This window comes from Leiobunum rupestre, chromosome 3, assembly GCF_980474605.1.
Source record: "Leiobunum rupestre chromosome 3, qqLeiRupe1.1.hap1, whole genome shotgun sequence".
Lineage (NCBI taxonomy): Eukaryota > Metazoa > Arthropoda > Arachnida > Opiliones > Sclerosomatidae > Leiobunum > Leiobunum rupestre.
In genome coordinates, this window is record NC_143386.1 from 62,059,553 (window position 1) to 62,082,545 (window position 22,993).

General features: G+C 44.7%; 76 non-coding genes across 76 annotated transcripts; all 76 read left to right on the plus strand.

The window, feature by feature from the left end:
- The first annotated feature begins 257 nt into the window (after positions 1-257).
- TRNAT-UGU (transfer RNA threonine (anticodon UGU)) lies at positions 258-330 on the plus strand. Its single transcript has one exon. It is a non-coding gene; the product is annotated as a tRNA-Thr (tRNA).
- Positions 331-395: 65 nt separating this feature from the next.
- On the plus strand, positions 396-468 carry TRNAT-UGU (transfer RNA threonine (anticodon UGU)). The gene has a single exon. It is a non-coding gene; the product is annotated as a tRNA-Thr (tRNA).
- A 203-nt stretch (positions 469-671) lies between these two features.
- On the plus strand, positions 672-744 carry TRNAI-UAU (transfer RNA isoleucine (anticodon UAU)). The gene has a single exon. It is a non-coding gene; the product is annotated as a tRNA-Ile (tRNA).
- Positions 745-1,222: 478 nt separating this feature from the next.
- TRNAT-UGU (transfer RNA threonine (anticodon UGU)) lies at positions 1,223-1,295 on the plus strand. Its single transcript has one exon. It is a non-coding gene; the product is annotated as a tRNA-Thr (tRNA).
- A 65-nt stretch (positions 1,296-1,360) lies between these two features.
- On the plus strand, positions 1,361-1,433 carry TRNAI-UAU (transfer RNA isoleucine (anticodon UAU)). The gene has a single exon. It is a non-coding gene; the product is annotated as a tRNA-Ile (tRNA).
- Positions 1,434-1,498: 65 nt separating this feature from the next.
- Positions 1,499-1,571, plus strand: TRNAT-UGU (transfer RNA threonine (anticodon UGU)). The gene has a single exon. It is a non-coding gene; the product is annotated as a tRNA-Thr (tRNA).
- Positions 1,572-1,774: 203 nt separating this feature from the next.
- On the plus strand, positions 1,775-1,847 carry TRNAT-UGU (transfer RNA threonine (anticodon UGU)). The gene has a single exon. It is a non-coding gene; the product is annotated as a tRNA-Thr (tRNA).
- Positions 1,848-1,911: 64 nt separating this feature from the next.
- TRNAT-UGU (transfer RNA threonine (anticodon UGU)) lies at positions 1,912-1,984 on the plus strand. Its single transcript has one exon. It is a non-coding gene; the product is annotated as a tRNA-Thr (tRNA).
- Positions 1,985-2,462: 478 nt separating this feature from the next.
- TRNAT-UGU (transfer RNA threonine (anticodon UGU)) lies at positions 2,463-2,535 on the plus strand. Its single transcript has one exon. It is a non-coding gene; the product is annotated as a tRNA-Thr (tRNA).
- Positions 2,536-3,152: 617 nt separating this feature from the next.
- TRNAT-UGU (transfer RNA threonine (anticodon UGU)) lies at positions 3,153-3,225 on the plus strand. The gene has a single exon. It is a non-coding gene; the product is annotated as a tRNA-Thr (tRNA).
- A 65-nt stretch (positions 3,226-3,290) lies between these two features.
- Positions 3,291-3,363, plus strand: TRNAT-UGU (transfer RNA threonine (anticodon UGU)). The gene has a single exon. It is a non-coding gene; the product is annotated as a tRNA-Thr (tRNA).
- A 203-nt stretch (positions 3,364-3,566) lies between these two features.
- TRNAI-UAU (transfer RNA isoleucine (anticodon UAU)) lies at positions 3,567-3,639 on the plus strand. The gene has a single exon. It is a non-coding gene; the product is annotated as a tRNA-Ile (tRNA).
- A 616-nt stretch (positions 3,640-4,255) lies between these two features.
- TRNAT-UGU (transfer RNA threonine (anticodon UGU)) lies at positions 4,256-4,328 on the plus strand. Its single transcript has one exon. It is a non-coding gene; the product is annotated as a tRNA-Thr (tRNA).
- Positions 4,329-4,392: 64 nt separating this feature from the next.
- On the plus strand, positions 4,393-4,465 carry TRNAI-UAU (transfer RNA isoleucine (anticodon UAU)). The gene has a single exon. It is a non-coding gene; the product is annotated as a tRNA-Ile (tRNA).
- A 478-nt stretch (positions 4,466-4,943) lies between these two features.
- Positions 4,944-5,016, plus strand: TRNAT-UGU (transfer RNA threonine (anticodon UGU)). Its single transcript has one exon. It is a non-coding gene; the product is annotated as a tRNA-Thr (tRNA).
- Positions 5,017-5,081: 65 nt separating this feature from the next.
- TRNAI-UAU (transfer RNA isoleucine (anticodon UAU)) lies at positions 5,082-5,154 on the plus strand. The gene has a single exon. It is a non-coding gene; the product is annotated as a tRNA-Ile (tRNA).
- Positions 5,155-5,219: 65 nt separating this feature from the next.
- Positions 5,220-5,292, plus strand: TRNAT-UGU (transfer RNA threonine (anticodon UGU)). The gene has a single exon. It is a non-coding gene; the product is annotated as a tRNA-Thr (tRNA).
- Positions 5,293-5,495: 203 nt separating this feature from the next.
- On the plus strand, positions 5,496-5,568 carry TRNAT-UGU (transfer RNA threonine (anticodon UGU)). The gene has a single exon. It is a non-coding gene; the product is annotated as a tRNA-Thr (tRNA).
- A 64-nt stretch (positions 5,569-5,632) lies between these two features.
- TRNAT-UGU (transfer RNA threonine (anticodon UGU)) lies at positions 5,633-5,705 on the plus strand. Its single transcript has one exon. It is a non-coding gene; the product is annotated as a tRNA-Thr (tRNA).
- Positions 5,706-6,184: 479 nt separating this feature from the next.
- Positions 6,185-6,257, plus strand: TRNAT-UGU (transfer RNA threonine (anticodon UGU)). Its single transcript has one exon. It is a non-coding gene; the product is annotated as a tRNA-Thr (tRNA).
- A 202-nt stretch (positions 6,258-6,459) lies between these two features.
- On the plus strand, positions 6,460-6,536 carry TRNAT-UGU (transfer RNA threonine (anticodon UGU)). The gene has a single exon. It is a non-coding gene; the product is annotated as a tRNA-Thr (tRNA).
- Positions 6,537-6,873: 337 nt separating this feature from the next.
- Positions 6,874-6,946, plus strand: TRNAT-UGU (transfer RNA threonine (anticodon UGU)). Its single transcript has one exon. It is a non-coding gene; the product is annotated as a tRNA-Thr (tRNA).
- Positions 6,947-7,011: 65 nt separating this feature from the next.
- TRNAT-UGU (transfer RNA threonine (anticodon UGU)) lies at positions 7,012-7,084 on the plus strand. Its single transcript has one exon. It is a non-coding gene; the product is annotated as a tRNA-Thr (tRNA).
- A 65-nt stretch (positions 7,085-7,149) lies between these two features.
- On the plus strand, positions 7,150-7,222 carry TRNAT-UGU (transfer RNA threonine (anticodon UGU)). The gene has a single exon. It is a non-coding gene; the product is annotated as a tRNA-Thr (tRNA).
- Positions 7,223-7,287: 65 nt separating this feature from the next.
- On the plus strand, positions 7,288-7,360 carry TRNAT-UGU (transfer RNA threonine (anticodon UGU)). Its single transcript has one exon. It is a non-coding gene; the product is annotated as a tRNA-Thr (tRNA).
- A 65-nt stretch (positions 7,361-7,425) lies between these two features.
- TRNAT-UGU (transfer RNA threonine (anticodon UGU)) lies at positions 7,426-7,498 on the plus strand. Its single transcript has one exon. It is a non-coding gene; the product is annotated as a tRNA-Thr (tRNA).
- A 65-nt stretch (positions 7,499-7,563) lies between these two features.
- TRNAT-UGU (transfer RNA threonine (anticodon UGU)) lies at positions 7,564-7,636 on the plus strand. Its single transcript has one exon. It is a non-coding gene; the product is annotated as a tRNA-Thr (tRNA).
- Positions 7,637-8,114: 478 nt separating this feature from the next.
- TRNAT-UGU (transfer RNA threonine (anticodon UGU)) lies at positions 8,115-8,187 on the plus strand. Its single transcript has one exon. It is a non-coding gene; the product is annotated as a tRNA-Thr (tRNA).
- A 478-nt stretch (positions 8,188-8,665) lies between these two features.
- Positions 8,666-8,738, plus strand: TRNAT-UGU (transfer RNA threonine (anticodon UGU)). The gene has a single exon. It is a non-coding gene; the product is annotated as a tRNA-Thr (tRNA).
- A 65-nt stretch (positions 8,739-8,803) lies between these two features.
- TRNAT-UGU (transfer RNA threonine (anticodon UGU)) lies at positions 8,804-8,876 on the plus strand. The gene has a single exon. It is a non-coding gene; the product is annotated as a tRNA-Thr (tRNA).
- Positions 8,877-9,079: 203 nt separating this feature from the next.
- TRNAT-UGU (transfer RNA threonine (anticodon UGU)) lies at positions 9,080-9,156 on the plus strand. The gene has a single exon. It is a non-coding gene; the product is annotated as a tRNA-Thr (tRNA).
- Positions 9,157-9,216: 60 nt separating this feature from the next.
- On the plus strand, positions 9,217-9,289 carry TRNAT-UGU (transfer RNA threonine (anticodon UGU)). Its single transcript has one exon. It is a non-coding gene; the product is annotated as a tRNA-Thr (tRNA).
- Positions 9,290-9,492: 203 nt separating this feature from the next.
- TRNAT-UGU (transfer RNA threonine (anticodon UGU)) lies at positions 9,493-9,565 on the plus strand. Its single transcript has one exon. It is a non-coding gene; the product is annotated as a tRNA-Thr (tRNA).
- A 65-nt stretch (positions 9,566-9,630) lies between these two features.
- TRNAT-UGU (transfer RNA threonine (anticodon UGU)) lies at positions 9,631-9,703 on the plus strand. The gene has a single exon. It is a non-coding gene; the product is annotated as a tRNA-Thr (tRNA).
- Positions 9,704-10,043: 340 nt separating this feature from the next.
- On the plus strand, positions 10,044-10,116 carry TRNAT-UGU (transfer RNA threonine (anticodon UGU)). Its single transcript has one exon. It is a non-coding gene; the product is annotated as a tRNA-Thr (tRNA).
- Positions 10,117-10,732: 616 nt separating this feature from the next.
- On the plus strand, positions 10,733-10,805 carry TRNAT-UGU (transfer RNA threonine (anticodon UGU)). Its single transcript has one exon. It is a non-coding gene; the product is annotated as a tRNA-Thr (tRNA).
- Positions 10,806-11,008: 203 nt separating this feature from the next.
- On the plus strand, positions 11,009-11,081 carry TRNAT-UGU (transfer RNA threonine (anticodon UGU)). The gene has a single exon. It is a non-coding gene; the product is annotated as a tRNA-Thr (tRNA).
- Positions 11,082-11,146: 65 nt separating this feature from the next.
- TRNAT-UGU (transfer RNA threonine (anticodon UGU)) lies at positions 11,147-11,219 on the plus strand. Its single transcript has one exon. It is a non-coding gene; the product is annotated as a tRNA-Thr (tRNA).
- Positions 11,220-11,422: 203 nt separating this feature from the next.
- On the plus strand, positions 11,423-11,495 carry TRNAT-UGU (transfer RNA threonine (anticodon UGU)). The gene has a single exon. It is a non-coding gene; the product is annotated as a tRNA-Thr (tRNA).
- Positions 11,496-11,560: 65 nt separating this feature from the next.
- On the plus strand, positions 11,561-11,633 carry TRNAT-UGU (transfer RNA threonine (anticodon UGU)). Its single transcript has one exon. It is a non-coding gene; the product is annotated as a tRNA-Thr (tRNA).
- A 203-nt stretch (positions 11,634-11,836) lies between these two features.
- Positions 11,837-11,909, plus strand: TRNAT-UGU (transfer RNA threonine (anticodon UGU)). The gene has a single exon. It is a non-coding gene; the product is annotated as a tRNA-Thr (tRNA).
- A 340-nt stretch (positions 11,910-12,249) lies between these two features.
- On the plus strand, positions 12,250-12,322 carry TRNAT-UGU (transfer RNA threonine (anticodon UGU)). The gene has a single exon. It is a non-coding gene; the product is annotated as a tRNA-Thr (tRNA).
- Positions 12,323-12,663: 341 nt separating this feature from the next.
- Positions 12,664-12,736, plus strand: TRNAT-UGU (transfer RNA threonine (anticodon UGU)). Its single transcript has one exon. It is a non-coding gene; the product is annotated as a tRNA-Thr (tRNA).
- A 203-nt stretch (positions 12,737-12,939) lies between these two features.
- On the plus strand, positions 12,940-13,012 carry TRNAT-UGU (transfer RNA threonine (anticodon UGU)). Its single transcript has one exon. It is a non-coding gene; the product is annotated as a tRNA-Thr (tRNA).
- A 203-nt stretch (positions 13,013-13,215) lies between these two features.
- Positions 13,216-13,288, plus strand: TRNAT-UGU (transfer RNA threonine (anticodon UGU)). Its single transcript has one exon. It is a non-coding gene; the product is annotated as a tRNA-Thr (tRNA).
- Positions 13,289-13,629: 341 nt separating this feature from the next.
- On the plus strand, positions 13,630-13,702 carry TRNAT-UGU (transfer RNA threonine (anticodon UGU)). Its single transcript has one exon. It is a non-coding gene; the product is annotated as a tRNA-Thr (tRNA).
- Positions 13,703-14,043: 341 nt separating this feature from the next.
- Positions 14,044-14,116, plus strand: TRNAT-UGU (transfer RNA threonine (anticodon UGU)). Its single transcript has one exon. It is a non-coding gene; the product is annotated as a tRNA-Thr (tRNA).
- Positions 14,117-14,319: 203 nt separating this feature from the next.
- On the plus strand, positions 14,320-14,392 carry TRNAT-UGU (transfer RNA threonine (anticodon UGU)). The gene has a single exon. It is a non-coding gene; the product is annotated as a tRNA-Thr (tRNA).
- A 341-nt stretch (positions 14,393-14,733) lies between these two features.
- On the plus strand, positions 14,734-14,806 carry TRNAT-UGU (transfer RNA threonine (anticodon UGU)). Its single transcript has one exon. It is a non-coding gene; the product is annotated as a tRNA-Thr (tRNA).
- Positions 14,807-15,009: 203 nt separating this feature from the next.
- On the plus strand, positions 15,010-15,082 carry TRNAT-UGU (transfer RNA threonine (anticodon UGU)). Its single transcript has one exon. It is a non-coding gene; the product is annotated as a tRNA-Thr (tRNA).
- A 65-nt stretch (positions 15,083-15,147) lies between these two features.
- TRNAT-UGU (transfer RNA threonine (anticodon UGU)) lies at positions 15,148-15,220 on the plus strand. Its single transcript has one exon. It is a non-coding gene; the product is annotated as a tRNA-Thr (tRNA).
- A 65-nt stretch (positions 15,221-15,285) lies between these two features.
- On the plus strand, positions 15,286-15,358 carry TRNAT-UGU (transfer RNA threonine (anticodon UGU)). The gene has a single exon. It is a non-coding gene; the product is annotated as a tRNA-Thr (tRNA).
- A 341-nt stretch (positions 15,359-15,699) lies between these two features.
- Positions 15,700-15,772, plus strand: TRNAT-UGU (transfer RNA threonine (anticodon UGU)). The gene has a single exon. It is a non-coding gene; the product is annotated as a tRNA-Thr (tRNA).
- A 203-nt stretch (positions 15,773-15,975) lies between these two features.
- TRNAT-UGU (transfer RNA threonine (anticodon UGU)) lies at positions 15,976-16,048 on the plus strand. The gene has a single exon. It is a non-coding gene; the product is annotated as a tRNA-Thr (tRNA).
- Positions 16,049-16,389: 341 nt separating this feature from the next.
- On the plus strand, positions 16,390-16,462 carry TRNAT-UGU (transfer RNA threonine (anticodon UGU)). The gene has a single exon. It is a non-coding gene; the product is annotated as a tRNA-Thr (tRNA).
- A 203-nt stretch (positions 16,463-16,665) lies between these two features.
- Positions 16,666-16,738, plus strand: TRNAT-UGU (transfer RNA threonine (anticodon UGU)). Its single transcript has one exon. It is a non-coding gene; the product is annotated as a tRNA-Thr (tRNA).
- Positions 16,739-16,803: 65 nt separating this feature from the next.
- On the plus strand, positions 16,804-16,876 carry TRNAT-UGU (transfer RNA threonine (anticodon UGU)). Its single transcript has one exon. It is a non-coding gene; the product is annotated as a tRNA-Thr (tRNA).
- Positions 16,877-16,941: 65 nt separating this feature from the next.
- Positions 16,942-17,014, plus strand: TRNAT-UGU (transfer RNA threonine (anticodon UGU)). The gene has a single exon. It is a non-coding gene; the product is annotated as a tRNA-Thr (tRNA).
- Positions 17,015-17,355: 341 nt separating this feature from the next.
- Positions 17,356-17,428, plus strand: TRNAT-UGU (transfer RNA threonine (anticodon UGU)). Its single transcript has one exon. It is a non-coding gene; the product is annotated as a tRNA-Thr (tRNA).
- A 341-nt stretch (positions 17,429-17,769) lies between these two features.
- On the plus strand, positions 17,770-17,842 carry TRNAT-UGU (transfer RNA threonine (anticodon UGU)). Its single transcript has one exon. It is a non-coding gene; the product is annotated as a tRNA-Thr (tRNA).
- Positions 17,843-17,907: 65 nt separating this feature from the next.
- On the plus strand, positions 17,908-17,980 carry TRNAT-UGU (transfer RNA threonine (anticodon UGU)). Its single transcript has one exon. It is a non-coding gene; the product is annotated as a tRNA-Thr (tRNA).
- A 203-nt stretch (positions 17,981-18,183) lies between these two features.
- Positions 18,184-18,256, plus strand: TRNAT-UGU (transfer RNA threonine (anticodon UGU)). Its single transcript has one exon. It is a non-coding gene; the product is annotated as a tRNA-Thr (tRNA).
- A 203-nt stretch (positions 18,257-18,459) lies between these two features.
- TRNAT-UGU (transfer RNA threonine (anticodon UGU)) lies at positions 18,460-18,532 on the plus strand. The gene has a single exon. It is a non-coding gene; the product is annotated as a tRNA-Thr (tRNA).
- Positions 18,533-19,011: 479 nt separating this feature from the next.
- Positions 19,012-19,084, plus strand: TRNAT-UGU (transfer RNA threonine (anticodon UGU)). The gene has a single exon. It is a non-coding gene; the product is annotated as a tRNA-Thr (tRNA).
- A 203-nt stretch (positions 19,085-19,287) lies between these two features.
- Positions 19,288-19,360, plus strand: TRNAT-UGU (transfer RNA threonine (anticodon UGU)). The gene has a single exon. It is a non-coding gene; the product is annotated as a tRNA-Thr (tRNA).
- Positions 19,361-19,563: 203 nt separating this feature from the next.
- Positions 19,564-19,636, plus strand: TRNAT-UGU (transfer RNA threonine (anticodon UGU)). The gene has a single exon. It is a non-coding gene; the product is annotated as a tRNA-Thr (tRNA).
- Positions 19,637-19,977: 341 nt separating this feature from the next.
- Positions 19,978-20,050, plus strand: TRNAT-UGU (transfer RNA threonine (anticodon UGU)). Its single transcript has one exon. It is a non-coding gene; the product is annotated as a tRNA-Thr (tRNA).
- Positions 20,051-20,391: 341 nt separating this feature from the next.
- TRNAT-UGU (transfer RNA threonine (anticodon UGU)) lies at positions 20,392-20,464 on the plus strand. Its single transcript has one exon. It is a non-coding gene; the product is annotated as a tRNA-Thr (tRNA).
- Positions 20,465-20,667: 203 nt separating this feature from the next.
- Positions 20,668-20,740, plus strand: TRNAT-UGU (transfer RNA threonine (anticodon UGU)). Its single transcript has one exon. It is a non-coding gene; the product is annotated as a tRNA-Thr (tRNA).
- Positions 20,741-21,081: 341 nt separating this feature from the next.
- Positions 21,082-21,154, plus strand: TRNAT-UGU (transfer RNA threonine (anticodon UGU)). The gene has a single exon. It is a non-coding gene; the product is annotated as a tRNA-Thr (tRNA).
- A 203-nt stretch (positions 21,155-21,357) lies between these two features.
- TRNAT-UGU (transfer RNA threonine (anticodon UGU)) lies at positions 21,358-21,430 on the plus strand. Its single transcript has one exon. It is a non-coding gene; the product is annotated as a tRNA-Thr (tRNA).
- A 65-nt stretch (positions 21,431-21,495) lies between these two features.
- TRNAT-UGU (transfer RNA threonine (anticodon UGU)) lies at positions 21,496-21,568 on the plus strand. The gene has a single exon. It is a non-coding gene; the product is annotated as a tRNA-Thr (tRNA).
- A 65-nt stretch (positions 21,569-21,633) lies between these two features.
- On the plus strand, positions 21,634-21,706 carry TRNAT-UGU (transfer RNA threonine (anticodon UGU)). The gene has a single exon. It is a non-coding gene; the product is annotated as a tRNA-Thr (tRNA).
- A 341-nt stretch (positions 21,707-22,047) lies between these two features.
- On the plus strand, positions 22,048-22,120 carry TRNAT-UGU (transfer RNA threonine (anticodon UGU)). The gene has a single exon. It is a non-coding gene; the product is annotated as a tRNA-Thr (tRNA).
- Positions 22,121-22,323: 203 nt separating this feature from the next.
- On the plus strand, positions 22,324-22,396 carry TRNAT-UGU (transfer RNA threonine (anticodon UGU)). The gene has a single exon. It is a non-coding gene; the product is annotated as a tRNA-Thr (tRNA).
- Positions 22,397-22,737: 341 nt separating this feature from the next.
- TRNAT-UGU (transfer RNA threonine (anticodon UGU)) lies at positions 22,738-22,810 on the plus strand. The gene has a single exon. It is a non-coding gene; the product is annotated as a tRNA-Thr (tRNA).
- Positions 22,811-22,993: the final 183 nt, after the last annotated feature.

Genomic DNA, 22,993 nt, shown 5'->3' on the forward strand with positions numbered 1-22,993 from the left:
TACAGCGCCTCTCTTGTAAACAGGAGATCGCGAGTTCAATTCTCACCCGCGCCTACCACCTTTCGAACTATCTCTTTAATATCTTTTTCATTTTCTAATACGAATTGCGTCTGTTCCGTGGCCGCGTGACTTAGTGGTTAAAGCGCCTTTCTTGTAAATAGGAAATCGCGAGTTAGATTCAAGCCGTGGCCTACCAGGTTTCTATCTATCTCTTTAATTTCTTTTTCATTTTCTAATAAGAATTGCGTCGGTTCCGTGGCCGCGTGGCTTAGTGGTTAAAGCGCCTGTCTTGTAAACAGGAGATCGCGAGTTCGATTCTCGCCGTGGCCTACCACCTTTCGAACTATCTCTTTAATTTATTTTTCATTTTCTAATAAGAATTGCTTCGGTTCCGTGGCCGCGTGGCTTAGTGGTTAAAGCGCCTGTCTTGTAAACAGGAGATCGCGAGTTCGATTCTCGCCGTGGCCTACCACCTTTCGAAATATCTCTTTAATTTCTTTTTCATATTCTAAGAAGAATTGCCTAGGTTCCGTGGCCGCGTGACTTAGTGGTTAAAGCGCCTTTCTTGTAAATAGGAAATCGCGAGTTAGATTCAAGCCGTGGCCTACCAGCTTTCTATCTATCTCTTTAATTTCTTTTTCATTTTCTAATAAGAATTGCGTCGGTACCGTGGCCGCGTGGCTTAGTGGTTAAAGCGCCTCTCTTATAAACAGGAGATCGCGAGTTCGATTCTCGCCGTGGCCTACCACCTTTCGAACTATCTCTTTTATTTCTTTGTCATATTCTTATAAGAATTGCATCGGTTCCGTGGCCGCGTGACTCAATGGTTACCGCGCCTCTCTTGTAAACAGGAGATCGCGAGTTCAATTCTCACCCGCGCCTACCACCTTTCGAACTATCTCTTTAATTTCTTTTTCATTTTCTAATACGAATTGCGTCGGTTCCGTGGCCGCGAGGCTTAGTGGTTAAAGCGCCTGTCTTGTAAACAGGAGATCCCGAGTTCGATTCTCTCCGTGGCATACCACCTTTCGAACTATCTCTTTAATTTTTTTTCAATTTATTATAAGAATTGCATCGGTTCCGTGGCCGCGTGACTTAGTGGTTAAAGCGCCTTTCTTGTAAATAGGAAATCGCGAGTTAGATTCAAGCCGTGGCCTACCAGGTTTCTATCTATCTCTTTAATTTCTTTTTCATTTTCTAATAAGAATTACGTCGGTTCCGTGGCCGCGTGGCTTAGTGGTTAAAGCGCCTGTCTTGTAAACAGGAGATCGCGAGTTCGATTCTCGCCGTGGCCTACCACCTTTCGAACTATCTCTTTAATTTATTTTTCATTTTCTAATAAGAATTGCTTCGGTTCCGTGGCCGCGTGGCTTAGTGGTTAAAGCGCCTGTCTTATAAACAGGAGATCGCGAGTTCGATTCTCGCCGTGGCCTACCACCTTTCGAAATATCTCTTTAATTTCTTTTTCATATTCTAAGAAGAATTGCCTAGGTTCCGTGGCCGCGTGGCTTAGTGGTTTTAGCGCCTGTCTTGTAAACAGGAGATCGCGAGTTCGATTCTCGCCGTGGCCTACCACCTTTCGAAATATCTCTTTTATTTCTTTGTCATATTCTTATAAGAATTGCGTCGGTTCCGTGGCCGCGTGACTTAGTGGTTACAGCGCCTCTCTTGTAAACAGGATATCGCGAGTTCAATTCTCACCCGCGCCTACCACATTTCGAACTATCTCTTTAATTTATTTTTCATTTCCTAATACGAATTGCGTCGGTTCCGTGGCCGCGAGGCTTAGTGGTTAAAGCGCCTGTCTTGTAAACAGGAGATCGCGAGTTCCATTCTCGCCGTGGCCTACCACCTTTCGAACTATCTCTTTAATTTTTTTTCAATTTATTATAAGAATTGCATCGGTTCCGTGGCCGCGTGGCTTAGTGGTTAAAGCGCCTGTCTTGTAAACAGGAGGTCGCGAGTTCGATTCTCGCCGTGGCCTACCACCTTTCGAACTATCTCTTTAATTTCTTTTTCATTTTCTAATAAGAATTGCTTCGGTCCCGTGGCCGGGTGGCTTAGTGGTTAAAGCGCCTGTCTTGTAAACATGAGAACGCGAGTTCGATTCTCACCCGCGCCTACCACATTTCGAACTATCTATTTAATTAATTTTCATTTTCTAATTCGAATTGCGTCGGTTCCGTGGCCGCGAGGCTTAGTGGTTAAAGCGCCTGTCTTGTAAACAGGAAATCGCGAGTTCGATTCTCACCGACGCCTATCACCTTTCGAACTATCTCTTTAATTTCTTTTTCATATTCTAATAAGAATTGCGGCGCTTACGTGGCCGCGTGGCTTAGTGGTTAAAGCGCCTGTCTTGTAAACATGAGATCGCGAGTTCGATTCTCACCGACGCCTATCACCTTTCGAACTATCTCTTTAATTTCTTTTTCATATTCTAATAAGAATTGCGGCGCTTACGTGGCCGCGTGGCTTAGTGGTTAAAGCGCCTGTCTTGTAAACAGGAGATCGCGAGTTCGACTCTCGCCGTGGCCTACCACCTTCCGAACTATCTCTTTAATTTCTTTTTCGTTTTCTAATAAGAATTGCTTCGGTTCCGTGGCCGCATGGCTTAGTGGTTAAAGCGCCTGTCTTGTAAACAGGAGATCGCGAGTTCGATTATCAACGTGGCCTACCACCTTTCGAACTATCTCTTTTATTTCTTTGTCATATTCTTATAAGAATTGCGTCGGTTCCGTGGCCGCGTGACTTAGTGGTTACAGCGCCTCTCTTGTAAACAGGAGATCGCGAGTTCAATTCTCACCCGCGCCTACCACCTTTCGAACTATCTCTTTAATTTCTTTTTCATATTCTAATAAGAATTGCGGCGCTTACGTGGCCGCGTGGCTTAGTGGTTACAGCGCCTCTCTTGTAAACAGGAGATCGCGAGTTCAATTCTCACCCGCGCCTACCACCTTTCGAACTATCTCTTTAATATCTTTTTCATTTTCTAATACGAATTGCGTCTGTTCCGTGGCCGCGTGACTTAGTGGTTAAAGCGCCTTTCTTGTAAATAGGAAATCGCGAGTTAGATTCAAGCCGTGGCCTACCAGGTTTCTATCTATCTCTTTAATTTCTTTTTCATTTTCTAATAAGAATTGCGTCGGTTCCGTGGCCGCGTGGCTTAGTGGTTAAAGCGCCTGTCTTGTAAACAGGAGATCGCGAGTTCGATTCTCGCCGTGGCCTACCACCTTTCGAACTATCTCTTTAATTTATTTTTCATTTTCTAATAAGAATTGCTTCGGTTCCGTGGCCGCGTGGCTTAGTGGTTAAAGCGCCTGTCTTGTAAACAGGAGATCGCGAGTTCGATTCTCGCCGTGGCCTACCACCTTTCGAAATATCTCTTTAATTTCTTTTTCATATTCTAAGAAGAATTGCCTAGGTTCCGTGGCCGCGTGACTTAGTGGTTAAAGCGCCTTTCTTGTAAATAGGAAATCGCGAGTTAGATTCAAGCCGTGGCCTACCAGCTTTCTATCTATCTCTTTAATTTCTTTTTCATTTTCTAATAAGAATTGCGTCGGTTCCGTGGCCGCGTGGCTTAGTGGTTAAAGCGCCTCTCTTATAAACAGGAGATCGCGAGTTCGATTCTCGCCGTGGCCTACCACCTTTCGAACTATCTCTTTTATTTCTTTGTCATATTCTTATAAGAATTGCATCGGTTCCGTGGCCGCGTGACTCAATGGTTACCGCGCCTCTCTTGTAAACAGGAGATCGCGAGTTCAATTCTCACCCGCGCCTACCACCTTTCGAACTATCTCTTTAATTTCTTTTTCATTTTCTAATACGAATTGCGTCGGTTCCGTGGCCGCGAGGCTTAGTGGTTAAAGCGCCTGTCTTGTAAACAGGAGATCCCGAGTTCGATTCTCTCCGTGGCATACCACCTTTCGAACTATCTCTTTAATTTTTTTTCAATTTATTATAAGAATTGCATCGGTTCCGTGGCCGCGTGACTTAGTGGTTAAAGCGCCTTTCTTGTAAATAGGAAATCGCGAGTTAGATTCAAGCCGTGGCCTACCAGGTTTCTATCTATCTCTTTAATTTCTTTTTCATTTTCTAATAAGAATTACGTCGGTTCCGTGGCCGCGTGACTTAGTGGTTACAGCGCCTCTCTTGTAAACAGGATATCGCGAGTTCAATTCTCACCCGCGCCTACCACATTTCGAACTATCTCTTTAATTTATTTTTCATTTCCTAATACGAATTGCGTCGGTTCCGTGGCCGCGAGGCTTAGTGGTTAAAGCGCCTGTCTTGTAAACAGGAGATCGCGAGTTCCATTCTCGCCGTGGCCTACCACCTTTCGAACTATCTCTTTAATTTTTTTTCAATTTATTATAAGAATTGCATCGGTTCCGTGGCCGCGTGGCTTAGTGGTTAAAGCGCCTCTCTTATAAACAGGAGATCGCGAGTTCGATTCTCGCCGTGGCCTACCACCTTTCGAACTATCTCTTTTATTTCTTTGTCATATTCTTATAAGAATTGCATCGGTTCCGTGGCCGCGTGACTCAATGGTTACCGCGCCTCTCTTGTAAACAGGAGATCGCGAGTTCAATTCTCACCCGCGCCTACCACCTTTCGAACTATCTCTTTAATTTCTTTTTCATTTTCTAATACGAATTGCGTCGGTTCCGTGGCCGCGAGGCTTAGTGGTTAAAGCGCCTGTCTTGTAAACAGGAGATCCCGAGTTCGATTCTCTCCGTGGCATACCACCTTTCAAACTATCTCTTTAATTTTTTTTCAATTTATTATAAGAATTGCATCGGTTCCGTGGCCGCGTGACTTAGTGGTTAAAGCGCCTTTCTTGTAAATAGGAAATCGCGAGTTAGATTCAAGCCGTGGCCTACCAGGTTTCTATCTATCTCTTTAATTTCTTTTTCATTTTCTAATAAGAATTACGTCGGTTCCGTGGCCGCGTGGCTTAGTGGTTAAAGCGCCTGTCTTGTAAACAGGAGATCGCGAGTTCGATTCTCGCCGTGGCCTACCACCTTTCGAACTATCTCTTTAATTTATTTTTCATTTTCTAATAAGAATTGCATCGGTTCCGTGGCCGCGTGGCTTAGTGGTTAAAGCGCCTGTCTTATAAACAGGAGATCGCGAGTTCGATTCTCGCCGTGGCCTACCACCTTTCGAAATATCTCTTTAATTTCTTTTTCATATTCTAAGAAGAATTGCCTAGGTTCCGTGGCCGCGTGGCTTAGTGGTTTTAGCGCCTGTCTTGTAAACAGGAGATCGCGAGTTCGATTCTCGCCGTGGCCTACCACCTTTCGAAATATCTCTTTTATTTCTTTGTCATATTCTTATAAGAATTGCATCGGTTCCGTGGCCGCGTGACTTAGTGGTTACAGCGCCTCTCTTGTAAACAGGATATCGCGAGTTCAATTCTCACCCGCGCCTACCACATTTCGAACTATCTCTTTAATTTATTTTTCATTTCCTAATACGAATTGCGTCGGTTCCGTGGCCGCGAGGCTTAGTGGTTAAAGCGCCTGTCTTGTAAACAGGAGATCGCGAGTTCCATTCTCGCCGTGGCCTACCACCTTTCGAACTATCTCTTTAATTTTTTTTCAATTTATTATAAGAATTGCATCGGTTCCGTGGCCGCGTGGCTTAGTGGTTAAAGCGCCTGTCTTGTAAACAGGAGGTCGCGAGTTCGATTCTCGCCGTGGCCTACCACCTTTCGAACTATCTCTTTAATTTCTTTTTCATTTTCTAATAAGAATTGCTTCGGTCCCGTGGCCGGGTGGCTTAGTGGTTAAAGCGCCTGTCTTGTAAACATGAGATCGCGAGTTCGATTCTCACCCGCGCCTACCACATTTCGAACTATCTATTTAATTTATTTTTCATTTTCTAATTCGAATTGCGTCGGTTCCGTGGCCGCGAGGCTTAGTGGTTAAAGCGCCTGTCTTGTAAACAGGAAATCGCGAGTTCGATTCTCACCGACGCCTATCACCTTTCGAACTATCTCTTTAATTTCTTTTTCATATTCTAATAAGAATTGCGGCGCTTACGTGGCCGCGTGGCTTAGTGGTTAAAGCGCCTGTCTTGTAAACATGAGATCGCGAGTTCGATTCTCACCGACGCCTATCACCTTTCGAACTATCTCTTTAATTTCTTTTTCATATTCTAATAAGAATTGCGGCGCTTATGTGGCCGCGTGGCTTAGTGGTTAAAGCGCCTGTCTTGTAAACAGGAGATCGCGAGTTCGACTCTCGCCGTGGCCTACCACCTCCCGAACTATCTCTTTAATTTTTTTTCAATTTAATATAAGAATTGCATCGGTTCCGTGGCCGCGTGACTTAGTGGTTAAAGCGCCTTTCTTGTAAATAGGAAATCGCGAGTTAGATTCAAGCCGTGGCCTACCAGCTTTCTATCTATCTCTTTAATTTATTTTTTATTTTCTAATAAGAATTGCGTCGGTTCCGTGGCCGCGTGGCTTAGTGGTTAAAGCGCCTGTCTTGTAAACAGGAGATCGCGAGTTCGATTCTCTCCGTGGCATACCACCTTCCGAACTATCTCTTTAATTTCTTTTTCGTTTTCTAATAAGAATTGCTTCGGTTCCGTGGCCGCATGGCTTAGTGGTTAAAGCGCCTGTCTTGTAAACAGGAGATCGCGAGTTCGATTATCAACGTGGCCTACCACCTTTCGAACTATCTCTTTTATTTCTTTGTCATATTCTTATAAGAATTGCGTCGGTTCCGTGGCCGCGTGACTTAGTGGTTACAGCGCCTCTCTTGTAAACAGGAGATCGCGAGTTCAATTCTCACCCGCGCCTACCACCTTTCGAACTATCTCTTTAATTTATTTTTCATTTTCTAATACGAATTGCGTCGGTTCCGTGGCCGCGAGGCTTAGTGGTTAAAGCGCCTGTCTTGTAAACAGGAGATCGCGAGTTCCATTCTCGCCGTGGCCTACCACCTTTCGAACTATCTCTTTAATTTATTTTTCATTTTCTAATACGAATTGCGTCGGTTCCGTGGCCGCGAGGCTTAGTGGTTAAAGCGCCTGTCTTGTAAACAGGAGATCGCGAGTTTTATTCTCGCCGTGGCCTACCACCTTTCGAACTATCTCTTTAATTTATTTTTCATTTTCTAATAAGAATTGCATCTGTTCCGTGGCCGCGAGGCTTAGTGGTTAAAGCGCCTGTCTTGTAAACAGGAGATCGCGAGTTCGATTCTCGCCGTGGCCTACCACCTTTCGAACTATCTCTTTAATTTATTTTTCATTTTCTAATACGAATTGCGTCGGTTCCGTGGCCGCGAGGCTTAGTGGTTAAAGCGCCTGTCTTGTAAACAGGAGATCGCGAGTTTTATTCTCGCCGTGGCCTACCACCTTTCGAACTATCTCTTTAATTTATTTTTCATTTTCTAATACGAATTGCGTCGGTTCCGTGGCCGCGAGGCTTAGTGGTTAAAGCGCCTGTCTTGTAAACAGGAGATCGCGAGTTCCATTCTCGCCGTGGCCTACCACCTTTCGAACTATCTCTTTAATTTATTTTTCATTTTCTAATACGAATTGCGTCGGTTCCGTGGCCGCGAGGCTTAGTGGTTAAAGCGCCTGTCTTGTAAACAGGAGATCGCGAGTTTTATTCTCGCCGTGGCCTACCACCTTTCGAACTATCTCTTTAATTTCTTTTTCATTTTCTAATAAGAATTGCTTCGGTTCCGTGGCCGCATGGCTTAGTGGTTAAAGCGCCTGTCTTGTAAACAGGAGATCGCGAGTTCGATTATCAACGTGGCCTACCACCTTTCGAACTATCTCTTTTATTTCTTTGTCATATTCTTATAAGAATTGCATCGGTTCCGTGGCCGCGTGACTCAATGGTTACCGCGCCTCTCTTGTAAACAGGAGATCGCGAGTTCAATTCTCACCCGCGCCTACCACCTTTCGAACTATCTCTTTAATTTCTTTTTCATTTTCTAATACGAATTGCGTCGGTTCCGTGGCCGCGAGGCTTAGTGGTTAAAGCGCCTGTCTTGTAAACAGGAGATCCCGAGTTCGATTCTCTCCGTGGCATACCACCTTTCGAACTATCTCTTTAATTTTTTTTCAATTTATTATAAGAATTGCATCGGTTCCGTGGCCGCGTGGCTTAGTGGTTAAAGCGCCTGTCTTGTAAACAGGAGATCGCGAGTTCGATTCTCGCCGTGGCCTACCACCTTTCGAACTATCTCATTTATTTCTTTGTCATATTCTAATAAGAATTACATCGGTTCCGTGGCCGCGTGACTTAGTGGTTAAAGCGCCTTTCTTGTAAATAGGAAATCGCGAGTTCGATTCTCAACGTGGCCTACCGCCTTTCGAACTATCTCTTTTATTTCTTTGTCATATTCTTATAAGAATTGCGTCGGTTCCGTGGCCGCGTGACTTAGTGGTTACAGCGCCTCTCTTGTAAACAGGAGATCGCGAGTTCAATTCTCACCCACGCCTACCACCTTTCGAACTATCTCTTTAATATCTTTTTCATTTTCTAATACGAATTGCGTCTGTTCCGTGGCCGCGTGGCTTAGTGGTTACAGCGCCTCTCTTGTAAACAGGAGATCGCGAGTTCAATTCTCACCCGCGCCTACCACCTTTCGAACTATCTCTTTAATTTTTTTTCAATTTATTATAAGAATTGCATCGGTTCCGTGGCCGCGTGGCTTAGTGGTTAAAGCGCCTGTCTTGTAAACAGGAGATCGCGAGTTCGATTCTCGCCGTGGCCTACCACCTTTCGAACTATCTCTATAATTTCTTTTTCATATTCTAATAAGAATTGCGGCACTTACGTGGCCGCGTGGCTTAGTGGTTAAAGCGCCTGTCTTGTAAACAGGAGATCGCGAGTTCGATTCTCAACGTGGCCTACCACCTTTCGAACTATCTCTTTTATTTCTTTGTCATATTCTTATAAGAATTGCGTCGGTTCCGTGGCCGCGTGACTTAGTGGTTACAGCGCCTCTCTTGTAAACAGGAGATCGCGAGTTCAATTCTCACCCGCGCCTACCACCTTTCGAACTATCTCTTTAATATCTTTTTCATTTTCTAATACGAATTGCGTCTGTTCCGTGGCCGCGTGGCTTAGTGGTTAAAGCGCCTGTCTTGTAAACAGGAGATCGCGAGTTCGATTCTCTCCGTGGCATACCACCTTTCGAACTATCTCTTTAATTTTTTTTCAATTTATTATAAGAATTGCATCGCTTCCGTGGCCGCGTGGCTTAGTGGTTAAAGCGCCTGTCTTGTAAACAGGAGATCGCGAGTTCAATTCTCGCCGTGGCCTACCACCTTTCGAACTATCTCATTTATTTTTTTGTCATATTCTAATAAGAATTGCATCGGTTCCGTGGCCGCGTGACTTAGTGGTTAAAGCGCCTTTCTTGTATATAGGAAATCGCGAGTTAGATTCAAGCCGTGGCCTACCAGCTTTCTATCTATCTCTTTAATTTCTTTTTCATTTTCTAATAAGAATTGCGTCGGTTCCGTGGCCGCGTGGCTTAGTGGTTAAAGCGCCTGTCTTGTAAACAGGAGATCGCGAGTTCGATTCTCGCCGTGGCCTACCACCTTTCGAACTATCTCTTTAATTTCTTTTTCATTTTCTAATAAGAATTGCTTCGGTTCCGTGGCCGCGTGGCTTAGTGGTTAAAGCGCCTGTCTTGTAAACAGGAGATCGTGAGTTTGATTCTCAACGTGGCCTACCACCTTTAGAACTATCTCTTTTATTTCTTTGTCATATTCTTAGAAGAATTGCGTCGGTTCCGTTGCCGCGTGATTTAGTGGTTACAGCGCCTCTCTTGTAAACAGGAGATCGCGAGTTCAATTCTCACCCGCGCCTACCACCTTTCGAACTATCTCTTTAATATCTTTTTCATTTTCTAATACGAATTGCGTCTGTTCCGTGGCCGCGTGGCTTAGTGGTTAAAGCGCCTGTCTTGTAAACAGGAGATCGCGAGTTCGATTATCTCCGTGGCATACCACCTTTCGAACTATCTCTTTAATTTTTTTTCAATTTATTATAAGAATTGCAACGGTTCCGTGGCCGCGTGGCTTAGTGGTTAAAGCGCCTGTCTTGTAAACAGGAGATCGCGAGTTCGATTCTCGCCGTGGCCTACCACCTTTCGAACTATCTCATTTATTTCTTTGTCATATTCTAATAAGAATTGCATCGGTTCCGTGGCCGCGTGACTTAGTGGTTAAAGCGCCTTTCTTGTAAATAGGAAATCGCCAGTTAGATTCATGCCGTGGCCTACCAGCTTTCGAACTATCATTTAATTTATTTTTCATTTTCTAATAAGAATTGCTTGGGTCCCTTGGCCACGTGGCTTATTGGTTAAAGCGCCTGTCTTGTAAAGAGGAGATCGCGAGTTCGATTCTCACCGTGGCCTACCACCTTTCGCAATATCTCTTTTATTTCTTTGTCATATTCTTATAAGAATTGCATCGGTTCCGTGGCCGCGTGACTTAGTGGTTACAGCGCCTCTCTTGTAAACAGGATATCGCGAGTTCAATTCTCACCCGCGCCTACCACATTTCGAACTATCTCTTTAATTTATTTTTCATTTTCTAATACGAATTTCGTCGGTTCCGTGGCCGCGAGGCTTAGTGGTTAAAGCGCCTGTCTTGTAAACAGGAGATCGCGAGTTCGATTCTCTCCGTGGCATACCACCTTACGAACTATCTCTTTAATTTTTTTTTCAATTTATTATAAGAATTGCATCGGTTCCGTGGCCGCGTGGCTTAGTGGTTAAAGCGCCTGTCTTGTAAACAGGAGATCGCGAGTTCAATTCTCGCCGTGGCCTACCACCTTTCGAACTATCTCATTTATTTTTTTGTCATATTCTAATAAGAATTGCATCGGTTCCGTGGCCGCGTGACTTAGTGGTTAAAGCGCCTTTCTTGTATATAGGAAATCGCGAGTTAGATTCAAGCCGTGGCCTACCAGCTTTCTATCTATCTCTTTAATTTCTTTTTCATTTTCTAATAAGAATTGCGTCGGTTCCGTGGCCGCGTGGCTTAGTGGTTAAAGCGCCTGTCTTGTAAACAGGAGATCGCGAGTTCGATTCTCGCCGTGGCCTACCACCTTTCGAACTATCTCTTTAATTTCTTTTTCATTTTCTAATAAGAATTGCTTCGGTTCCGTGGCCGCGAGGCTTAGTGGTTAAAGCGCCTGTCTTGTAAACAGGAGATCGCGAGTTCCATTCTCGCCGTGGCCTACCACCTTTCGAACTATCTCTTTAATTTATTTTTCATTTTCTAATAAGAATTGCATCGGTTCCGTGGCCGCGTGGCTTAGTGGTTAAAGCGCCTGTCTTGTAAACATGAGATCGCGAGTTCGATTCTCACCGACGCCTATCACCTTTCGAACTATCTCTTTAATTTCTTTTTCATATTCTAATAAGAATTGCGGCGCTTACGTGGCCGCGTGGCTTAGTGGTTAAAGCGCCTGTCTTGTAAACAGAAGATCGCGAGTTCGACTCTCGCCGTGGCCTACCACCTTTCGAACTATCTCTTTAATTTATTTTTCATTTTCTAATACGAATTGCGTCGGTTCCGTGGCCGCGAGGCTTAGTGGTTAAAGCGCCTGTCTTGTAAACAGGAGATCGCGAGTTCCATTCTCGCCGTGGCCTACCACCTTTCGAACTATATCTTTAATTTATTTTTCATTTTCTAATAAGAATTGCATCGGTTCCGTGGCCGCGTGGCTTAGTGGTTAAAGCGCCTGTCTTGTAAACATGAGATCGCGAGTTCGATTCTCACCGACGCCTATCACCTTTCGAACTATCTCTTTAATTTCTTTTTCATATTCTAATAAGAATTGCGGCAATTACGTGGCTGCGTGGCTTAGTGGTTAAAGCGCCTGTCTTGTAAACAGGAGATCGTGAGTTTGATTCTCAACGTGGCCTACCACCTTTAGAACTATCTCTTTTATTTCTTTGTCATATTCTTAGAAGAATTGCGTCGGTTCCGTTGCCGCGTGATTTAGTGGTTACAGCGCCTCTCTTGTAAACAGGAGATCGCGAGTTCAATTCTCACCCGCGCCTACCACCTTTCGAACTATCTCTTTAATATCTTTTTCATTTTCTAATACGAATTGCGTCTGTTCCGTGGCCGCGTGGCTTAGTGGTTAAAGCGCCTGTCTTGTAAACAGGAGATCGCGAGTTCGATTATCTCCGTGGCATACCACCTTTCGAACTATCTCTTTAATTTTTTTTCAATTTATTATAAGAATTGCAACGGTTCCGTGGCCGCGTGGCTTAGTGGTTAAAGCGCCTGTCTTGTAAACAGGAGATCGCGAGTTCGATTCTCGCCGTGGCCTACCACCTTTCGAACTATCTCATTTATTTCTTTGTCATATTCTAATAAGAATTGCATCGGTTCCGTGGCCGCGTGACTTAGTGGTTAAAGCGCCTTTCTTGTAAATAGGAAATCGCCAGTTAGATTCAAGCCGTGGCCTACCAGCTTTCGAACTATCTCTTTAATTTATTTTTCATTTTCTAATAAGAATTGCTTGGGTCCCTTGGCCACGTGGCTTATTGGTTAAAGCGCCTGTCTTGTAAAGAGGAGATCGCGAGTTCGATTCTCACCGTGGCCTACCACCTTTCGAACTATCTCTTTAATTTCTTTTTCATATTCTAATAAGAATTGCCTAGGTTCCGTGGCCGCGTGGCTTAGTGGTTATAGCGCCTGTCTTGTAAAGAGGAGATCGCGAGTTCGATTCTCGCCGTGGCCTACCACCTTTCGAAATATCTCTTTTATTTCTTTGTCATATTCTTATAAGAATTGCATCGGTTCCGTGGCCGCGTGACTTAGTGGTTACAGCGCCTCTCTTGTAAACAGGATATCGCGAGTTCAATTCTCACCCGCGCCTACCACATTTCGAACTATCTCTTTAATTTATTTTTCATTTTCTAATACGAATTTCGTCGGTTCCGTGGCCGCGAGGCTTAGTGGTTAAAGCGCCTGTCTTGTAAACAGGAGATCGCGAGTTCCATTCTCGCCGTGGCCTACCACCTTTCGAACTATCTCTTTAATTTATTTTTCATTTTCTAATAAGAATCGCATCGGTTCCGTGGCCACGTGGCTTAGTGGTTAAAGCGCCTGTCTTGTAAACATGAGATCGCGAGTTCGATTCTCACCGACGCCTATCACCTTCCGAACTATCTCTTTAATTTCTTTTTCATATTCTAATAAGAATTGCGGCGCTTACGTGGCCGCGTGGCTTAGTGGTTAAAGCGCCTGTCTTGTAAACAGGAGATCGCGAGTTCGACTCTCGCCGTGGCCTACCACCTTCCGAACTATCTCTTTAATTTCTTTTTCGTTTTCTAATAAGAATTGCTTCGTTTCCGTGGCCGCATGGCTTAGTGGTTAAAGCGCCTGTCTTGTAAGCAGGAGATCGCGAGTTCGATTATCAACGTGGCCTACCACCTTTCGAACTATCTCTTTTATTTCTTTGTCATATTCTTATAAGAATTGCGTCGGTTCCGTGGCCGCGTGACTTAGTGGTTACAGCGCCTCTCTTGTAAACAAGAGATCGCGAGTTCAATTCTCACCCGCGCCTACCACCTTTCGAACTATCTCTTTAATATCTTTTTCATTTTCTAATACGAATTGCGTCTGTTCCGTGGCCGCGTGGCTTAGTGGTTAAAGCGCCTGTCTTGTAAACAGGAGATCGCGAGTTCCATTCTCGCCGTGGCCTACCACCTTTCGAACTATCTCTTTAATTTATTTTTCATTTTCTAATAAGAATTGCATCGGTTCCGTGGCCGCGTGGCTTAGTGGTTAAAGCGCCTGTCTTGTAAACATGAGATCGCGAGTTCGATTCTCACCGACGCCTATCACCTTTCGAACTATCTCTTTAATTTCTTTTTCATATTCTAATAAGAATTGCGGCGCTTACGTGGCCGCGTGGCTTAGTGGTTAAAGCGCCTCTCTTGTAAACAGGATATCGCGAGTTCAATTCTCACCCGCGCCTACCACATTTCGAACTATCTCTTTAATTTATTTTTCATTTTCTAATACGAATTTCGTCGGTTCCGTGGCCGCGAGGCTTAGTGGTTAAAGCGCCTGTCTTGTAAACAGGAGATCGCGAGTTCCATTCTCGCCGTGGCCTACCACCTTTCGAACTATCTCTTTAATTTATTTTTCATTTTCTAATAAGAATCGCATCGGTTCCGTGGCCGCGTGGCTTAGTGGTTAAAGCGCCTGTCTTGTAAACATGAGATCGCGAGTTCGATTCTCACCGACGCCTATCACCTTTCGAACTATCTCTTTAATTTCTTTTTCATATTCTAATAAGAATTGCGGCGCTTACGTGGCCGCGTGGCTTAGTGGTTAAAGCGCCTGTCTTGTAAACAGGAGATCGCGAGTTCGACTCTCGCCGTGGCCTACCACCTTCCGAACTATCTCTTTAATTTCTTTTTCGTTTTCTAATAAGAATTGCTTCGGTTCCGTGGCCGCATGGCTTAGTGGTTAAAGCGCCTGTCTTGTAAGCAGGAGATCGCGAGTTCGATTATCAACGTGGCCTACCACCTTTCGAACTATCTCTTTTATTTCTTTGTCATATTCTTATAAGAATTGCGTCGGTTCCGTGGCCGCGTGACTTAGTGGTTACAGCGCCTCTCTTGTAAACAGGAGATCGCGAGTTCAATTCTCACCCGCGCCTACCACCTTTCGAACTATCTCTTTAATTTATTTTTCATTTTCTAATACGAATTGCGTCGGTTCCGTGGCCGCGAGGCTTAGTGGTTAAAGCGCCTGTCTTGTAAACAGGAGATCGCGAGTTCCATTCTCGCCGTGGCCTACCACCTTTCGAACTATCTCTTTAATTTATTTTTCATTTTCTAATAAGAATTGCATCGGTTCCGTGGCCGCGTGGCTTAGTGGTTAAAGCGCCTGTCTTGTAAACATGAGATCGCGAGTTCGATTCTCACCGACGCCTATCACCTTTCGAACTATCTCTTTAATTTCTTTTTCATATTCTAATAAGAATTGCGGCGCTTACGTGGCCACGTGGCTTAGTGGTTAAAGCGCCTGTCTTGTAAACAGGAGATCGCGAGTTCGATTCTCGCCGTGGCCTACCACCTTTCGAACTATCTCTTTAATTTATTTTTCATTTTCTAATAAGAATTGCTTGGGTCCCTTGGCCACGTGGCTTATTGGTTAAAGCGCCTGTCTTGTAAAGAGGAGATCGCGAGTTCGATTCTCGCCGTGGCCTACCACCTTTCGAACTATCTCTTTAATTTCTTTTTCATATTCTAATAAGAATTGCGGCGCTTACGTGGCCGCGTGGCTTAGTGGTTAAAGCGCCTGTCTTGTAAACAGGAGATCGCGAGTTCGACTCTCGCCGTGGCCTACCACCTTCCGAACTATCTCTTTAATTTCTTTTTCGTTTTCTAATAAGAATTGCTTCGGTTCCGTGGCCGCATGGCTTAGTGGTTAAAGCGCCTGTCTTGTAAACAGGAGATCGCGAGTTCGATTATCAACGTGGCCTACCACCTTTCGAACTATCTCTTTTATTTCTTTGTCATATTCTTATAAGAATTGCGTCGGTTCCGTGGCCGCGTGACTTAGTGGTTACAGCGCCTCTCTTGTAAACAGGAGATCGCGAGTTCAATTCTCACCCGCGCCTACCACCTTTCGAACTATCTCTTTAATTTATTTTTCATTTTCTAATACGAATTGCGTCGGTTCCGTGGCCGCGAGGCTTAGTGGTTAAAGCGCCTGTCTTGTAAACAGGAGATCGCGAGTTCCATTCTCGCCGTGGCCTACCTGCTTTCGAACTATCTCTTTAATTTATTTTTCATTTTCTAATACGAATTGCGTCGGTTCCGTGGCCGCGAGGCTTAGTGGTTAAAGCGCCTGTCTTGTAAACAGGAGATCGCGAGTTCGATTCTCACCGACGCCTATCACCTTTCGAACTATCTCTTTAATTTCTTTTTCATATTCTAATAAGAATTGCGGCGCTTACGTGGCCGCGTGGCTTAGTGGTTAAAGCGCCTGTCTTGTAAACAGGAGATCGCGAGTTCGACTCTCGCCGTGGCCTACCACCTTCCGAACTATCTCTTTAATTTCTTTTTCGTTTTCTAATAAGAATTGCTTCGGTTCCGTGGCCGCATGGCTTAGTGGTTAAAGCGCCTGTCTTGTAAGCAGGAGATCGCGAGTTCGATTATCAACGTGGCCTACCACCTTTCGAACTATCTCTTTTATTTCTTTGTCATATTCTTATAAGAATTGCGTCGGTTCCGTGGCCGCGTGACTTAGTGGTTACAGCGCCTCTCTTGTAAACAGGAGATCGCGAGTTCAATTCTCACCCGCGCCTACCACCTTTCGAACTATCTCTTTAATTTATTTTTCATTTTCTAATACGAATTGCGTCGGTTCCGTGGCCGCGAGGCTTAGTGGTTAAAGCGCCTGTCTTGTAAACAGGAGATCGCGAGTTCCATTCTCGCCGTGGCCTACCACCTTTCGAACTATCTCTTTAATTTATTTTTCATTTTCTAATAAGAATTGCATCGGTTCCGTGGCCGCGTGGCTTAGTGGTTAAAGCGCCTGTCTTGTAAACATGAGATCGCGAGTTCGATTCTCACCGACGCCTATCACCTTTCGAACTATCTCTTTAATTTCTTTTTCATATTCTAATAAGAATTGCGGCGCTTACGTGGCCGCGTGGCTTAGTGGTTAAAGCGCCTGTCTTGTAAACAGGAGATCGCGAGTTCGATTCTCGCCGTGGCCTACCACCTTTCGAACTATCTCTTTAATTTATTTTTCATTTTCTAATAAGAATTGCTTGGGTCCCTTGGCCACGTGGCTTATTGGTTAAAGCGCCTGTCTTGTAAAGAGGAGATCGCGAGTTCGATTCTCGCCGTGGCCTACCACCTTTCGAACTATCTCTTTAATTTCTTTTTCATATTCTAATAAGAATTGCCTAGGTTCCGTGGCCGCGTGGCTTAGTGGTTATAGCGCCTGTCTTGTAAACAGGAGATCGCGAGTTCGATTCTCGCCGTGGCCTACCACCTTTCGAAATATCTCTTTTATTTCTTTGTCATATTCTTATAAGAATTGCGTCGGTACCGTGGCCGCGTGACTTAGTGGTTACAGCGCCTCTCTTGTAAACAGGATATCGCGAGTTCAATTCTCACCCGCGCCTACCACATTTCGAACTATCTCTTTAATTTATTTTTCATTTTCTAATACGAATTGCATCGGTTCCGTGGCCGCGTGGCTTAGTGGTTAAAGCGCCTGTCTTGTAAACATGAGATCGCGAGTTCGATTCTCACCGACGCCTATCACCTTTCGAACTATCTCTTTAATTTCTTTTTCATATTCTAATAAGAATTGCGGCGCTTACGTGGCCGCGTGGCTTAGTGGTTAAAGCGCCTGTCTTGTAAACAGGAGATCGCGAGTTCGACTCTCGCCGTGGCCTACCACCTTCCGAACTATCTCTTTAATTTCTTTTTCGTTTTCTAATAAGAATTGCTTCGGTTCCGTGGCCGCATGGCTTAGTGGTTAAAGCGCCTGTCTTGTAAACAGGAGATCGCGAGTTCGATTATCAACGTGGCCTACCACCTTTCGAACTATCTCTTTTATTTCTTTGTCATATTCTTATAAGAATTGCGTCGGTTCCGTGGCCGCGTGACTTAGTGGTTACAGCGCCTCTCTTGTAAACAGGAGATCGCGAGTTCAATTCTCACCCGCGCCTACCACCTTTCGAACTATCTCTTTAATTTATTTTTCATTTTCTAATACGAATTGCGTCGGTTCCGTGGCCGCGAGGCTTAGTGGTTAAAGCGCCTGTCTTGTAAACAGGAGATCGCGAGTTCCATTCTCGCCGTGGCCTACCTGCTTTCGAACTATCTCTTTAATTTATTTTTCATTTTCTAATACGAATTGCGTCGGTTCCGTGGCCGCGAGGCTTAGTGGTTAAAGCGCCTGTCTTGTAAACAGGAGATCGCGAGTTCCATTCTCGCCGTGGCCTACCGCCTTTCGAACTATCTCTTTAATTTATTTTTCATTGTCTAATAAGAATTGCATCGGTTCCGTGGCCGCGTGGCTTAGTGGTTAAAGCGCCTGTCTTGTAAACATGAGATCGCGAGTTCGATTCTCACCGACGCCTATCACCTTTCGAACTATCTCTTTAATTTCTTTTTCATATTCTAATAAGAATTGCGGCGCTTACGTGGCCGCGTGGCTTAGTGGTTAAAGCGCCTGTCTTGTAAACAGGAGATCGCGAGTTCGACTCTCGCCGTGGCCTACCACCTTCCGAACTATCTCTTTAATTTCTTTTTCGTTTTCTAATAAGAATTGCTTCGGTTCCGTGGCCGCGTGGCTTAGTGGTTAAAGCGCCTGTCTTGTAAACAGGAGATCGCGAGTTCGATTATCAACGTGGCCTACCACCTTTCGAACTATCTCTTTTATTTCTTTGTCATATTCTAATAAGAATTGCGGCGCTTACGTGGCTGCGTGGCTTAGTGGTTAAAGCGCCTCTCTTGTAAACAGGAGATCGCGAGTTCGATTCTCGCCGTGGCCTACCACCTTTCGAACTATCTCTTTAATTTATTTTTCATTTTCTAATAAGAATTGCTTGGGTCCCTTGGCCACGTGGCTTAGTGGTTAAAGCGCCTGTCTTGTAAACAGGAGATCGCGAGTTCGATTATCAACGTGGCCTACCACCTTTCGAACTATCTCATTTATTTCTTTGTCATATTCTAATAAGAATTGCATCGGTTCCGTGGCCGCGTGACTTAGTGGTTAAAGCGCCTTTCTTGTAAATAGGAAATCGCCAGTTAGATTCAAGCCGTGGCCTACCAGCTTTCGAACTATCTCTTTAATTTATTTTTCATTTTCTAATAAGAATTGCTTGGGTCCCTTGGCCACGTGGCTTATTGGTTAAAGCGCCTGTCTTGTAAAGAGGAGATCGCGAGTTCGATTCTCACCGTGGCCTACCACCTTTCGAACTATCTCTTTAATTTCTTTTTCATATTCTAATAAGAATTGCCTAGGTTCCGTGGCCGCGTGGCTTAGTGGTTATAGCGCCTGTCTTGTAAAGAGGAGATCGCGAGTTCGATTCTCGCCGTGGCCTACCACCTTTCGAAATATCTCTTTTATTTCTTTGTCATATTCTTATAAGAATTGCATCGGTTCCGTGGCCGCGTGACTTAGTGGTTACAGCGCCTCTCTTGTAAACAGGATATCGCGAGTTCAATTCTCACCCGCGCCTACCACATTTCGAACTATCTCTTTAATTTATTTTTCATTTTCTAATACGAATTTCGTCGGTTCCGTGGCCGCGAGGCTTAGTGGTTAAAGCGCCTGTCTTGTAAACAGGAGATCGCGAGTTCCATTCTCGCCGTGGCCTACCACCTTTCGAACTATCTCTTTAATTTATTTTTCATTTTCTAATAAGAATCGCATCGGTTCCGTGGCCACGTGGCTTAGTGGTTAAAGCGCCTGTCTTGTAAACATGAGATCGCGAGTTCGATTCTCACCGACGCCTATCACCTTCCGAACTATCTCTTTAATTTCTTTTTCATATTCTAATAAGAATTGCGGCGCTTACGTGGCCGCGTGGCTTAGTGGTTAAAGCGCCTGTCTTGTAAACAGGAGATCGCGAGTTCGACTCTCGCCGTGGCCTACCACCTTCCGAACTATCTCTTTAATTTATTTTTCGTTTTCTAATAAGAATTGCTTCGTTTCCGTGGCCGCATGGCTTAGTGGTTAAAGCGCCTGTCTTGTAAGCAGGAGATCGCGAGTTCGATTATCAACGTGGCCTACCACCTTTCGAACTATCTCTTTTATTTCTTTGTCATATTCTTATAAGAATTGCGTCGGTTCCGTGGCCGCGTGACTTAGTGGTTACAGCGCCTCTCTTGTAAACAAGAGATCGCGAGTTCAATTCTCACCCGCGCCTACCACCTTTCGAACTATCTCTTTAATATCTTTTTCATTTTCTAATACGAATTGCGTCTGTTCCGTGGCCGCGTGGCTTAGTGGTTAAAGCGCCTGTCTTGTAAACAGGAGATCGCGAGTTCCATTCTCGCCGTGGCCTACCACCTTTCGAACTATCTCTTTAATTTATTTTTCATTTTCTAATAAGAATTGCATCGGTTCCGTGGCCGCGTGGCTTAGTGGTTAAAGCGCCTGTCTTGTAAACATGAGATCGCGAGTTCGATTCTCACCGACGCCTATCACCTTTCGAACTATCTCTTTAATTTCTTTTTCATATTCTAATAAGAATTGCGGCGCTTACGTGGCCGCGTGGCTTAGTGGTTAAAGCGCCTCTCTTGTAAACAGGATATCGCGAGTTCAATTCTCACCCGCGCCTACCACATTTCGAACTATCTCTTTAATTTATTTTTCATTTTCTAATACGAATTTCGTCGGTTCCGTGGCCGCGAGGCTTAGTGGTTAAAGCGCCTGTCTTGTAAACAGGAGATCGCGAGTTCCATTCTCGCCGTGGCCTACCACCTTTCGAACTATCTCTTTAATTTATTTTTCATTTTCTAATAAGAATCGCATCGGTTCCGTGGCCGCGTGGCTTAGTGGTTAAAGCGCCTGTCTTGTAAACATGAGATCGCGAGTTCGATTCTCACCGACGCCTATCACCTTTCGAACTATCTCTTTAATTTCTTTTTCATATTCTAATAAGAATTGCGGCGCTTACGTGGCCGCGTGGCTTAGTGGTTAAAGCGCCTGTCTTGTAAACAGGAGATCGCGAGTTCGACTCTCGCCGTGGCCTACCACCTTCCGAACTATCTCTTTAATTTCTTTTTCGTTTTCTAATAAGAATTGCTTCGGTTCCGTGGCCGCATGGCTTAGTGGTTAAAGCGCCTGTCTTGTAAGCAGGAGATCGCGAGTTCGATTATCAACGTGGCCTACCACCTTTCGAACTATCTCTTTTATTTCTTTGTCATATTCTTATAAGAATTGCGTCGGTTCCGTGGCCGCGTGACTTAGTGGTTACAGCGCCTCTCTTGTAAACAGGAGATCGCGAGTTCAATTCTCACCCGCGCCTACCACCTTTCGAACTATCTCTTTAATTTATTTTTCATTTTCTAATACGAATTGCGTCGGTTCCGTGGCCGCGAGGCTTAGTGGTTAAAGCGCCTGTCTTGTAAACAGGAGATCGCGAGTTCCATTCTCGCCGTGGCCTACCACCTTTCGAACTATCTCTTTAATTTATTTTTCATTTTCTAATAAGAATTGCATCGGTTCCGTGGCCGCGTGGCTTAGTGGTTAAAGCGCCTGTCTTGTAAACATGAGATCGCGAGTTCGATTCTCACCGACGCCTATCACCTTTCGAACTATCTCTTTAATTTCTTTTTCATATTCTAATAAGAATTGCGGCGCTTACGTGGCCACGTGGCTTAGTGGTTAAAGCGCCTGTCTTGTAAACAGGAGATCGCGAGTTCGATTCTCGCCGTGGCCTACCACCTTTCGAACTATCTCTTTAATTTATTTTTCATTTTCTAATAAGAATTGCTTGGGTCCCTTGGCCACGTGGCTTATTGGTTAAAGCGCCTGTCTTGTAAAGAGGAGATCGCGAGTTCGATTCTCGCCGTGGCCTACCACCTTTCGAACTATCTCTTTAATTTCTTTTTCATATTCTAATAAGAATTGCGGCGCTTACGTGGCCGCGTGGCTTAGTGGTTAAAGCGCCTGTCTTGTAAACAGGAGATCGCGAGTTCGACTCTCGCCGTGGCCTACCACCTTCCGAACTATCTCTTTAATTTCTTTTTCGTTTTCTAATAAGAATTGCTTCGGTTCCGTGGCCTCATGGCTTAGTGGTTAAAGCGCCTGTCTTGTAAACAGGAGATCGCGAGTTCGATTATCAACGTGGCCTACCACCTTTCGAACTATCTCTTTTATTTCTTTGTCATATTCTTATAAGAATTGCGTCGGTTCCGTGGCCGCGTGACTTAGTGGTTACAGCGCCTCTCTTGTAAACAGGAGATCGCGAGTTCAATTCTCACCCGCGCCTACCACCTTTCGAACTATCTCTTTAATTTATTTTTCATTTTCTAATACGAATTGCGTCGGTTCCGTGGCCGCGAGGCTTAGTGGTTAAAGCGCCTGTCTTGTAAACAGGAGATCGCGAGTTCCATTCTCGCCGTGGCCTACCTGCTTTCGAACTATCTCTTTAATTTATTTTTCATTTTCTAATACGAATTGCGTCGGTTCCGTGGCCGCGAGGCTTAGTGGTTAAAGCGCCTGTCTTGTAAACAGGAGATCGCGAGTTCGATTCTCACCGACGCCTATCACCTTTCGAACTATCTCTTTAATTTCTTTTTCATATTCTAATAAGAATTGCGGCGCTTACGTGGCCGCGTGGCTTAGTGGTTAAAGCGCCTGTCTTGTAAACAGGAGATCGCGAGTTCGACTCTCGCCGTGGCCTACCACCTTCCGAACTATCTCTTTAATTTCTTTTTCGTTTTCTAATAAGAATTGCTTCGGTTCCGTGGCCGCATGGCTTAGTGGTTAAAGCGCCTGTCTTGTAAGCAGGAGATCGCGAGTTCGATTATCAACGTGGCCTACCACCTTTCGAACTATCTCTTTTATTTCTTTGTCATATTCTTATAAGAATTGCGTCGGTTCCGTGGCCGCGTGACTTAGTGGTTACAGCGCCTCTCTTGTAAACAGGAGATCGCGAGTTCAATTCTCACCCGCGCCTACCACCTTTCGAACTATCTCTTTAATTTATTTTTCATTTTCTAATACGAATTGCGTCGGTTCCGTGGCCGCGAGGCTTAGTGGTTAAAGCGCCTGTCTTGTAAACAGGAGATCGCGAGTTCCATTCTCGCCGTGGCCTACCACCTTTCGAACTATCTCTTTAATTTATTTTTCATTTTCTAATAAGAATTGCATCGGTTCCGTGGCCGCGTGGCTTAGTGGTTAAAGCGCCTGGCTTGTAAACATGAGATCGCGAGTTCGATTCTCACCGACGCCTATCACCTTTCGAACTATCTCTTTAATTTCTTTGTCATATTCTAAT